Here is a 9153-nt window from a genome sequence, read left to right on the forward strand (position 1 = left end):
TGTGTGTGTGTGTGTGTGTGTGTGTGCGCGCAGACACACACACATATATACAACAGCACTTACCTGGGCTTCCTCTTCTGTGTTGCAGGCCACAATTAAAAAAGCAGAGCTGAAGCCATGTTGCAAAGTCTGGACACAAACTAGAATCTGAACTTCCTCCTAGCATTCAGGTGTTCAGATCTGGGATATTAGTTCCAACCCATCATGTGAAACAAATTATTTAATGTATGATTTAATGCTGTTGTCACAACTCTTTCTAAGAAAACAGGTCCTATTCTATTTCAAAAGAAAACAGGGAGAAAGTAGGTAACATCATGCTGACTGGTATTGTAACTATTGGCTAATTTAGTAGGACAAAAGTAGCCATAGTGGGGAAAACAAAAGAAGAAGAAGAAAATAGGGTACTTATCAGGATGCTGCTGATTTTCCCATTCCATATAATAAAACTTACCGCTCCCTCATAGAACAAGAAGAATATTTGCCCTTTGTATGAACTATTATTTGAAAACTCCATTTTCATCACTATCCCATGTATGTCCATGTATAGCTATATTTTATAGTGCATATTCATATTGTTATATTTGTCGACCATGCACATACATGAAAAGAGTTGGATTTTGCATGCATGCAATTTATGAGAAACATATTTTACAAGCACTCCATACATTACTGTTAAATTCCATTCTAGAATTATATTGCTAAGGGAGTGCAAATAAATGCTTTCAAAAGTGGGATTCAGCAGTCAGAGGCAGGAGCAGCCCCCAGGAATCCCAGGTTCTGTTTCTGACTCTGCCACTGGCTTCTTGCGTACATAGACAATATGATGTTTTCTGCATCATAATGTGATTCACTTTATCTATAAAACTGTAATATAACTTCTCACAGGGCTGGAATGCAGGTTAATGGGCCCAATCCTGCTACCTGTGAAACCAGTGGGATTTTTGCCATTGTTTTCAACACAGGCCAAACCAGGCTCAGAGGTTGTAAAAAATCTTTCAGCTCCTATAGTAAGCACTATATAAAAGCAAAATATGAAAGCTTACTGAAGGGGAGTTTTTGAAATACAGTTGTAAAAAGGTGAATATTCCTTTTAGAACCGAAACTGAAGTTTTCCAATTGTTTGAAGTTTCCTGTAGAATTGTTATTTTCACCTGTATTTTACTGCGTCCCACTCAGCTGCTTATTCACTTGATTCTGCACAGTGCTGGGCACTTCGGCCCCAGAGCAGCAAAATACTGTTTTAGTTTAGTGACATAAGCTCATGTCTGTAAAGTTAAATATGAATTTCTATTTTGTTGGATCAGGGCTGGAGTGAGCAGCAGCCTGTGGGATAGAATCCCTAGGGCTAAATGCATAATTGTTTTCCTGTTTTAAGGGAAGATATGGTAGTACACTATACACACTGTCTGACCTAAGATCTGGAGCCAAATTGCGAGCACCCACATAAAGATTTTCTTTATGGAATGGATCTTAAAAGTGGAAATATCTATTTTTCCTCCAGCTATAGTGACAGACTGTGTTTACTCAATGATCCAGATGTACAAGGCCTTGTTACAAGCTACAGCTTTTACACAAACTATTTTTTGTTTGTAGTTAGCAAGTTAGCAGGTTTAAAATCACACATTATAGAAATCTTTTCTTGAGGGTATGATAATAACCTTTCCTGCCCTTAAAAATGCTTAATTCTGTGTGCTGACTATGTATTTTAATATTATTTAACCTAAAGGGGTTTTAGAAGACATAAATTATTATACAATAGATTTAGACAGGCTTATAAAACAAAAACAGATATTAATACATAGAAAGCCTATACAGAAGTGGTCATTGCTCATACTTGTATTAACGTGCAAATAATAATTTTTAAAAGCCTTTAGTTTAGAGGCTCTTTCCTTAAAGTGTATTTCTACTTACTGATTAGCTTATCCAGAGGACAAGTCACTAAAATGTGAGGACTCTTGTACGCATGACGAGGTTTCAGTTCTTAGGTTGCATTCTATGCCTTCTAAATTGAAACAGTGAGTTTTTAATTGAAATGGTGGGTTTTATTTTTCCATCACTGTATATATGCTGTTGTCCTGGTGGCCATAGCTGCCTGCTGAAGGCAGAAGCAGCAAGGGGCCTGATCCTTTTTTTTTTTGGCAGAGCCTGCCCACCTCACCTGTGGCCAGGAGGCCATTAATCTCTGCCATTAATGTGTCAGCTTGCCTGCCTGGCCATGGAAGAGGCAGGCAGGCTCCACAGAAAACATAAGGATTGGGCCCTTCACCACTTCTTCCTTCAGCATCTCCTGTAGCCGGCAGGACACCTGGGGACATCTGGGAATGGGCTGGCTTGCCCCTGGGGCAGTACAGGGAGGTGGCCTTCTCCAGCTACCAAAATGCCCAGGCACCCTCCTGCTGCCTCCCCATGCTGCCCCAGGAGCAAGGGGCCTAATCCTTGTTTTCGGCAGAGCCTGCCCTCCTCTCCTGTGGCTGGGGGGCAAGCTAACTAAGGGCTGCAAAGTTCCAAGTTGCAACATTGCAAATCATTAGTTTGCAATGATGTAAACTCATTTAAACCCCCCTCAAACTTGCGTGCGTGTAATGTGTGATGCCATTAAGCCATGCAAAAGGAAATTTTTGTCATGTGTATACTGTGACATTGGCACATGTACAAGTGCTTTGAAAGCCTGAATTTTTACTGCTTAACTCAGTATGGAAAATGCTATTTAAAAGATTTCAATTTTTAATATTGTGATCAAATATAAAAGAAATAGCATTTTATGAAATGTAATCTATTACTTTGCATGCGTATTATGTGGAAGAGACATGCCATACATTTTGGACAGCAGCACTGAAAGGTCTGTTGCATTGAGGTCTGTATTGAGGTCTGTATAACACTAACATTCTGATTATTCTACGAAGGCTTGTGGTACAAATTTTACTACAGTGCACAACAGGTATATTGGGGCTGTCCTGGTAAATTGATCACTCAAATAAAATGAATGGAATGTTTTTGAACTGCAAAAGATTATATGAAAAAGTAAGCCTACTCATCCTAACCCTCTGATAGGAAGACAATGAACTTTGATCTTGCATACTGCAAGGTAACATGTATTTCAATGGCAATTTAACATTCTTTAAGAGTCCACTTCCAAAGTGATAAGTAAGTGTCTTACAATGGCTAATCAAATTCCTACTACTTTAATTCTTACTCTGCTTTTTGACCCATTTGACTTGCTTTTTCAAACCCAGGGAAAAGCATCATTTTTCACCTATTTTTTTCTGAATGAAAACTAAGAAAATGGAGTCTAATGGGACAAATTTCATTCTTCCTGGTACTGTATGAGAAGAATCTGACCCTAACACACTTCTCAATTTCTAATGTAAACTACATTAATCTAATCTAATCAATAGGGCCTTATAGACACCAGCTTGCATTGAAGTCAATGCAGAGCTACACCACCCCTTGGAAAGACACAGGCTTTCTAAAGGGATCAGGGGAATGCATTTTTTTACAGCCCTTTGAAAAACCAGCTCACCTGACTGAAACACTGGAAATGAAGCCATAATCTGCTTACTATCTGCTCCTTCCCACCTCAGTTGGGATGCTACATACACTGTGGGGCACAATTAGCAAGCAGCCTCTGAACTCCACTAAGCATAAGGAATGCAGTTCTGTTAATCCTTTATGTGGGTCACACAAGCACTCTTTACTTCCCCCCCAACACAGCCTGCCTACCAGGTTAGGAAGAATCTAACCCTCAGCAACATACAAAGCTAAGTTCCACACTGCATACAAATCTTTAGAGGTCCTGAGAGCACAGATTCAAATCAGAGAAAATTGGATTTGAGGATGTTTAGCACCTTGTGGGCATCTTACAGGACTGGATGTGAAATCAGCTTATGACTGGCTTTTTCTGAAAAGTTTACCTTTGCAAATCTAATGCACAGAGAAAAGCATGAAATACTGTAGATCAAAACTTGCATGTTGTTATTGCTAAACATTAAACCCTAAGGTCAGAATTCAGAATTCCCACAGTCAACCACTGACTCAAAAATACATCAATGTATTTGCTAAATGGAAACCTTACTCACATCACATCTTATCATAATGTCACAAAACCCATAAAATTACAAATCAGTTTTAAGGCAAAATACATGACAGAAAAATATAAGTACACAAAAACTACATTAAATATCAGTCTTCATTTGTCCTTACCACTTCAACTTACCTCTCTGTTCAGAACTAGTCACTGCAGTGCGCAGCTTGAGATAGTCTAAGATCCATTTTAGAGTGGACTGAAATATAAATGACAGTTCGCACTACACATGAACATAGACAACTGTATAAAATATTTAAATAAAGACAGAAAAGAACAGAGGAAACCAACAGAGCCTTTGGCAGACCCAGCCTTTGGGAATTTAGCAGCTTGAGATTCATTGCAAATTTCATCTTTAATGTTATTTTTAGTTCAATATTTTGTAGCACTCAGAAGTAAATCTTTGTGTGCTGTCTCTCTTCCTGCTTGTGCTGCTCCCTTTTCTGATCTTTTATACTTTTTACAGAAACCTAATATATTTTCAATAAAATTGATTGGTGACATGTTTTGTGTTATTTGTTGGAGTCGTCCTGTTTCCTGGTACAACTCAATGAAAACCACCACATTGTTGTTGCTTTTTTAAGTGCCAAGTATTGATCTAGATTGTTGAATACATGGAATCAGACTCTAAGCCTATGTTTGTTCCACCCCAATTTGTGTTTCATTAAATTCCCCTACATTCATCTTCAGCTCTGGAATTGGTTCTCTCTCTCTTTAAACTTCCCATCATTGCCCCAAATACTGACAAGAACCATGAATTTCAAGGGAGGTTTGTTTTTATCCTGAAACCTTTGTTTATTCATAAAGCACTCAGATTCAAAAAGAATAAGGTATCTTGGATACAGAACACTGTGAAAATAGGAGATATGGAGAACATTGGGAACTATTAACTCAACTTCACACAAGCCCTTTCTTATCCATTCCTACAGGCTTGAATATGGGGCCAAGTGGCGATAGATGAGGGCACAGGAAAGATATTTCTGATATCCAGGCTGAGGATACAGGATAACCTGGACAGACTTGTAAAGTGGGTGGATCTAAACCTGGTGATGTTTAACACTGAGAAATGAGAACACTCCATCTGGGGAGAAATAATCCACAACATACTTACAGGCTTGGTGGTGCTACGCTAGCCAGCACCAGAACAGAAAGAGACCTGGGGTTCATAATCGACCACAGAATGAACATGAGCCAGCAATGTGATGCAAGAGCCAGCATAGTGAACAGCACTCTGGCATGCATCAACTGATGCATCACAAGCAAGACTAAGGATGTTGTCCTCCCACTCTACTCAGCATTGGTGAGGCTGCAGCTGGAGTACTGAGTCCAGTTCTGAGCACTGCACTTCAGGAAGGATGTAGAGAAACTAGAAGGAGTCCAAAGGAGGGCCACACAAATGATTAGAGGTCTGGAGAACAGACCATACAAGGAGAAGCCAAAAGACATGGGCATGAATGCCGCATGCCCCCAGAGGTGAGGTGGGCATGGTGAGGTCCTGCAGTGGCAATGGCACTGTTGTCATTGGCAAGAAGAGAGCTCCCACAGGTGGCCGTGGTGCTGTTGGCAGCGGGGGGGGAGGGGTGGTAACTGCCAACTACCAGTCAGCAACCACCCACAGATGCTGCCAGTAGCATCGGCGGTGGCCAGCAGCAATTGCAGACCACCCACAGATGCCATTGGAAGTGTCGGCGGCAAGGTGGGCAGTGGTGAGCAGTAACCACCTGCAGATGCTTCTGGCAGTGTCGGTGGTGCCTTTTCACAGGGGGTGCACCATGCTCAGGGGGTGCACGTGCACCCGCATGCACTCTCTATGCATTTGCCAATGGACATGGGACTGTTCAGCCTGGAAAAGAGAAGACTCGGGAGGAGACTTGGTGGCGGCATTTAAGTATATAAGGGGTTAAAATCCAGGGCTAAGAGAACATCTGTTCACCAAGCCACCCCAGGGGAAGACTAGGAATAATGGTCATAAACTGATAGAAGATCGTTTCAGATTAGACATAAGAAAAACTTCTTTATGGTTCGAGTGTCCAGAGTCTGTAACAGACTCCCCCAGAGGTGGTACAACCACCTTTCCTGGAGATCTTCGAAAGATGACTAGATGCACACCTCACTGGGGTCCTCTGACCTCATCAGTCTTTCCTGCTTTAGAGCAGGTGGGTTGTACCTGATGATCTCATGACGTCCCTTCCAGTCCCTAACTTCTATGAATCTATGAGTCCCTTTATCCAGGTTAGTTGTATTAAGTTCACTATTAATGCTGGAGCGAGGGAAGGAGACTAATGCAAAATAGGGCTGACTGCTTATTCTTGCTGGATTATGCTTCTTTGGTTTTACTTAATTCAAATTATATTAAGTAGGACTCAGCATGTGTCACTGCTGCAGATGGGTAGATTTTTTTAAGATACTTAGAGGAAGAAGACTGGGTGCTTGCATGGTCATCTGGTATTAAACTTACAGCTTTTTTGAATTTTAAAGCTTTAAAAAAATATTCCCCCCTTTTTGAAATTCCATTAGTTTTATGAGTTGGCACTGATCTGCTTCATAGACAGTCCATTTTAAATGCAATACAAAGACAATTTTAAAATTACATTAGGTACCATGAACCAGTCACCAGTCAGAAAAATGGATTTAGTATTCAGAACATTATTCAATATTTGTGTTACAGAACTGTAGTCCAGGACCTCAGCTTCCACTTAAGAAAATGTTTCTAACCCTTATTGCTGTTGAGAAAACCTCCGTTCTGAGAAAACCCCAACATTGTGAACTGTCAGTATGATATCCACCTGCCTGAGTGTGCAGAAGACATGAAACAGAACTGAGACTTAGAACTTCCATACTGAGGCTACTCAGGTCCACATGAACTCTGTGGTCACCAAGTAAGCCATTTTCCCATGACATTAAGGGATTTCTTGCATTGGCAGTAGAACGTGACATTTGCTTTTCTCTTTCTCTACTACTTGCTCTCCATCTTTTCTACACTATGGGGACTTAATCAGATTATTGTACATCTATCCTGCTTCGTTCTATGATACCAGTCAGCAGGGACTCACAGTCCCCACATGCCGAACCTACTTTGTAGCAAGGCTATGAGCCAGAATTATAGGCTGGAGAGCTGAGCTAGCTAGAGAAAGTCCATCAGTCAATAGCTGACCAAAAACATTTTTCTTCTCCCCTTTTCTGATTCAACTGGGGAAAAAAGCCTTTGTGTAGTGTTAAATGACACTACAAAATTGAGCTGGGCCACCTGGAGAAAATAGCAGAAAAATTCACTATAAAAAAAATCAATGAATTATTTTCTTTTTGGCCGGGGATGGAACTTACACATAAACTAGTATAAGTGATTGGAAACTTGTTCAAATATGTAATAAAACAGAAGTTCAGTGCATATAAAGCTCTTTCAAAATAGCTGAAACCAGTTTAAAATAAACCTGGATGGATATAGTATCAGACTTAACTGATTTAGGTTAAATCAGTTTATTGAACTTCTGTCCCAGATCCTCTCCAGAATCAACTTAACTCACAGTCTCCCAGCATCCCAGAATGCTTTGTACCTCTCCTGAAACCTGCCCTTCTTCTACTTGAAGGGTGGGTGGGTTAGCTTTGGCTCAAGCTGTCTGTTCAGGCCAAGCAGGGATGCGTGCTCTAGCGCCACCCCACCCGCTGCCCCAGCTTTTGGCCTGGGCCACTGCAGGCATGTGGCTATATTTCCAGAATCAAAAGTGAATGTCTGTCCACTTGCAATCTATTCATCTTAGCTTAACCTGCAAAGATTGAATTGATTCAGCCTTGGGGTTTTTTTTTACTGTCTGTACTTAGCCAAAATGGCCAAAACCAGTCTAAGATAAACCTGGATGGATGTAAGCTAGGGACAGACATTCAAAAAGCCTGAGCCTGAATTGATTAAATCTTTTCAGGTTAGTCCAACCTGCCTAGGCTGAATCAGTCTGTAACTGTACAGACACCCCTTTGGATTGAAAAAATGCAGGCACATGCCTGCAGTGGCTCAGGCTAGAAACCAGGGGACACTAAAGCAGTCCTCCCTATCCTTCCACACTGCTGAGGTAAGGGGGTGTGGCCAGGCTGTGGCAGGATGCTCTGGTTAGGGAGGGGTCCTCCCCTTTCCCTGGTGAGTGAGGGAGCCAGGGATTTACATAGCATTTCATTACACAGCAGGGAGCATTTATCAGCCCATCAGCAAAACAAAAGGATATCTCATTAGTTCAAGCTTTTCTTAAACAACTTGTTCCAAAGAAGGAATGGAGAGACATTACCAGCTACCTGTTGATTAGCTCCAAAAATCCCTAAGCCAAAACTGTCCTGTATGCCTTTGTCCCATCTCCCACAGCATGGACTATAGCCAGCATGTGGTATGCTAGCTAATGCTGAGAGGTGTCTGTGTAAGGCAGAGGAAAGGAAGGAATCCATGCTTTAGCAGGAAGTGGTGAGGGGGGTGGGTGGAGTGGGGGAAAGTCAGACAGATGCCTGTAGTCTTCACTGGAGCTGCAGCCAGGGAGCAGAGGGGAGGGGCCAGTCCAGGTCTCTTGAGCAGAGAGCCCTGTCCAGCCCAGAGAGCATTCCAGGATGCTGGGGGACTCTGATTTAACTTAAACCAGGAAGGGGTCTGGAACATAAACTGGTTCAACCCAAATCAGTTAAGTTTGATAACTGGTCACGTCAACAATTCAACCAGGTTTATTTCAAACCAGTTTCAGCCATTTTTAAACTACTTTATGTGCACTGAACTTATGTTCTATTACAGGTTTAAACCAGTTTCTGATCACTTAAACTGGTTTATATGTAATGTCTGTCCCTAGCTATAACAGCAGACTTAACTGATTTAAGTTATCCAAGTAGGGAGGTGTGTTCTGGCACCCCCTGGCTTCTGACCTGGGCCACTGTAGGCATGTCGCTACATTTCTGGAATCAAACGTGTTCACTTGCTTATTGGTTCAATCTACACAGCTTAAACTAACCTGCAAAGACTGCCTCAATTCAGCCTTCAGCTTTTTAACTCTCCAAACTTAGCCATGAGGAATTTTCAACTATGAGATTTAACTGTGTTTGTATAG

General features: G+C 41.4%; 1 long non-coding RNA gene across 1 annotated transcript in view; it reads left to right on the forward strand.

The window, feature by feature from the left end:
- LOC109310580 overlaps positions 1–2251 on the forward strand; it is a 13972-nt gene extending 11721 nt beyond the window's left edge. The window contains exon 3 of the long non-coding RNA XR_002101261.1: positions 89–2251. This is a non-coding gene — a long non-coding RNA (uncharacterized LOC109310580). The remainder of the gene's footprint in view (positions 1–88) is intronic.
- The last annotated feature ends 6902 nt before the right edge of the window (positions 2252–9153 follow it).

The sequence above is a fragment of the Crocodylus porosus genome, unplaced genomic scaffold, assembly GCF_001723895.1.
Source record: "Crocodylus porosus isolate Cpor-Errol unplaced genomic scaffold, CroPor_comp1, whole genome shotgun sequence".
Lineage (NCBI taxonomy): Eukaryota > Metazoa > Chordata > Crocodylia > Crocodylidae > Crocodylus > Crocodylus porosus.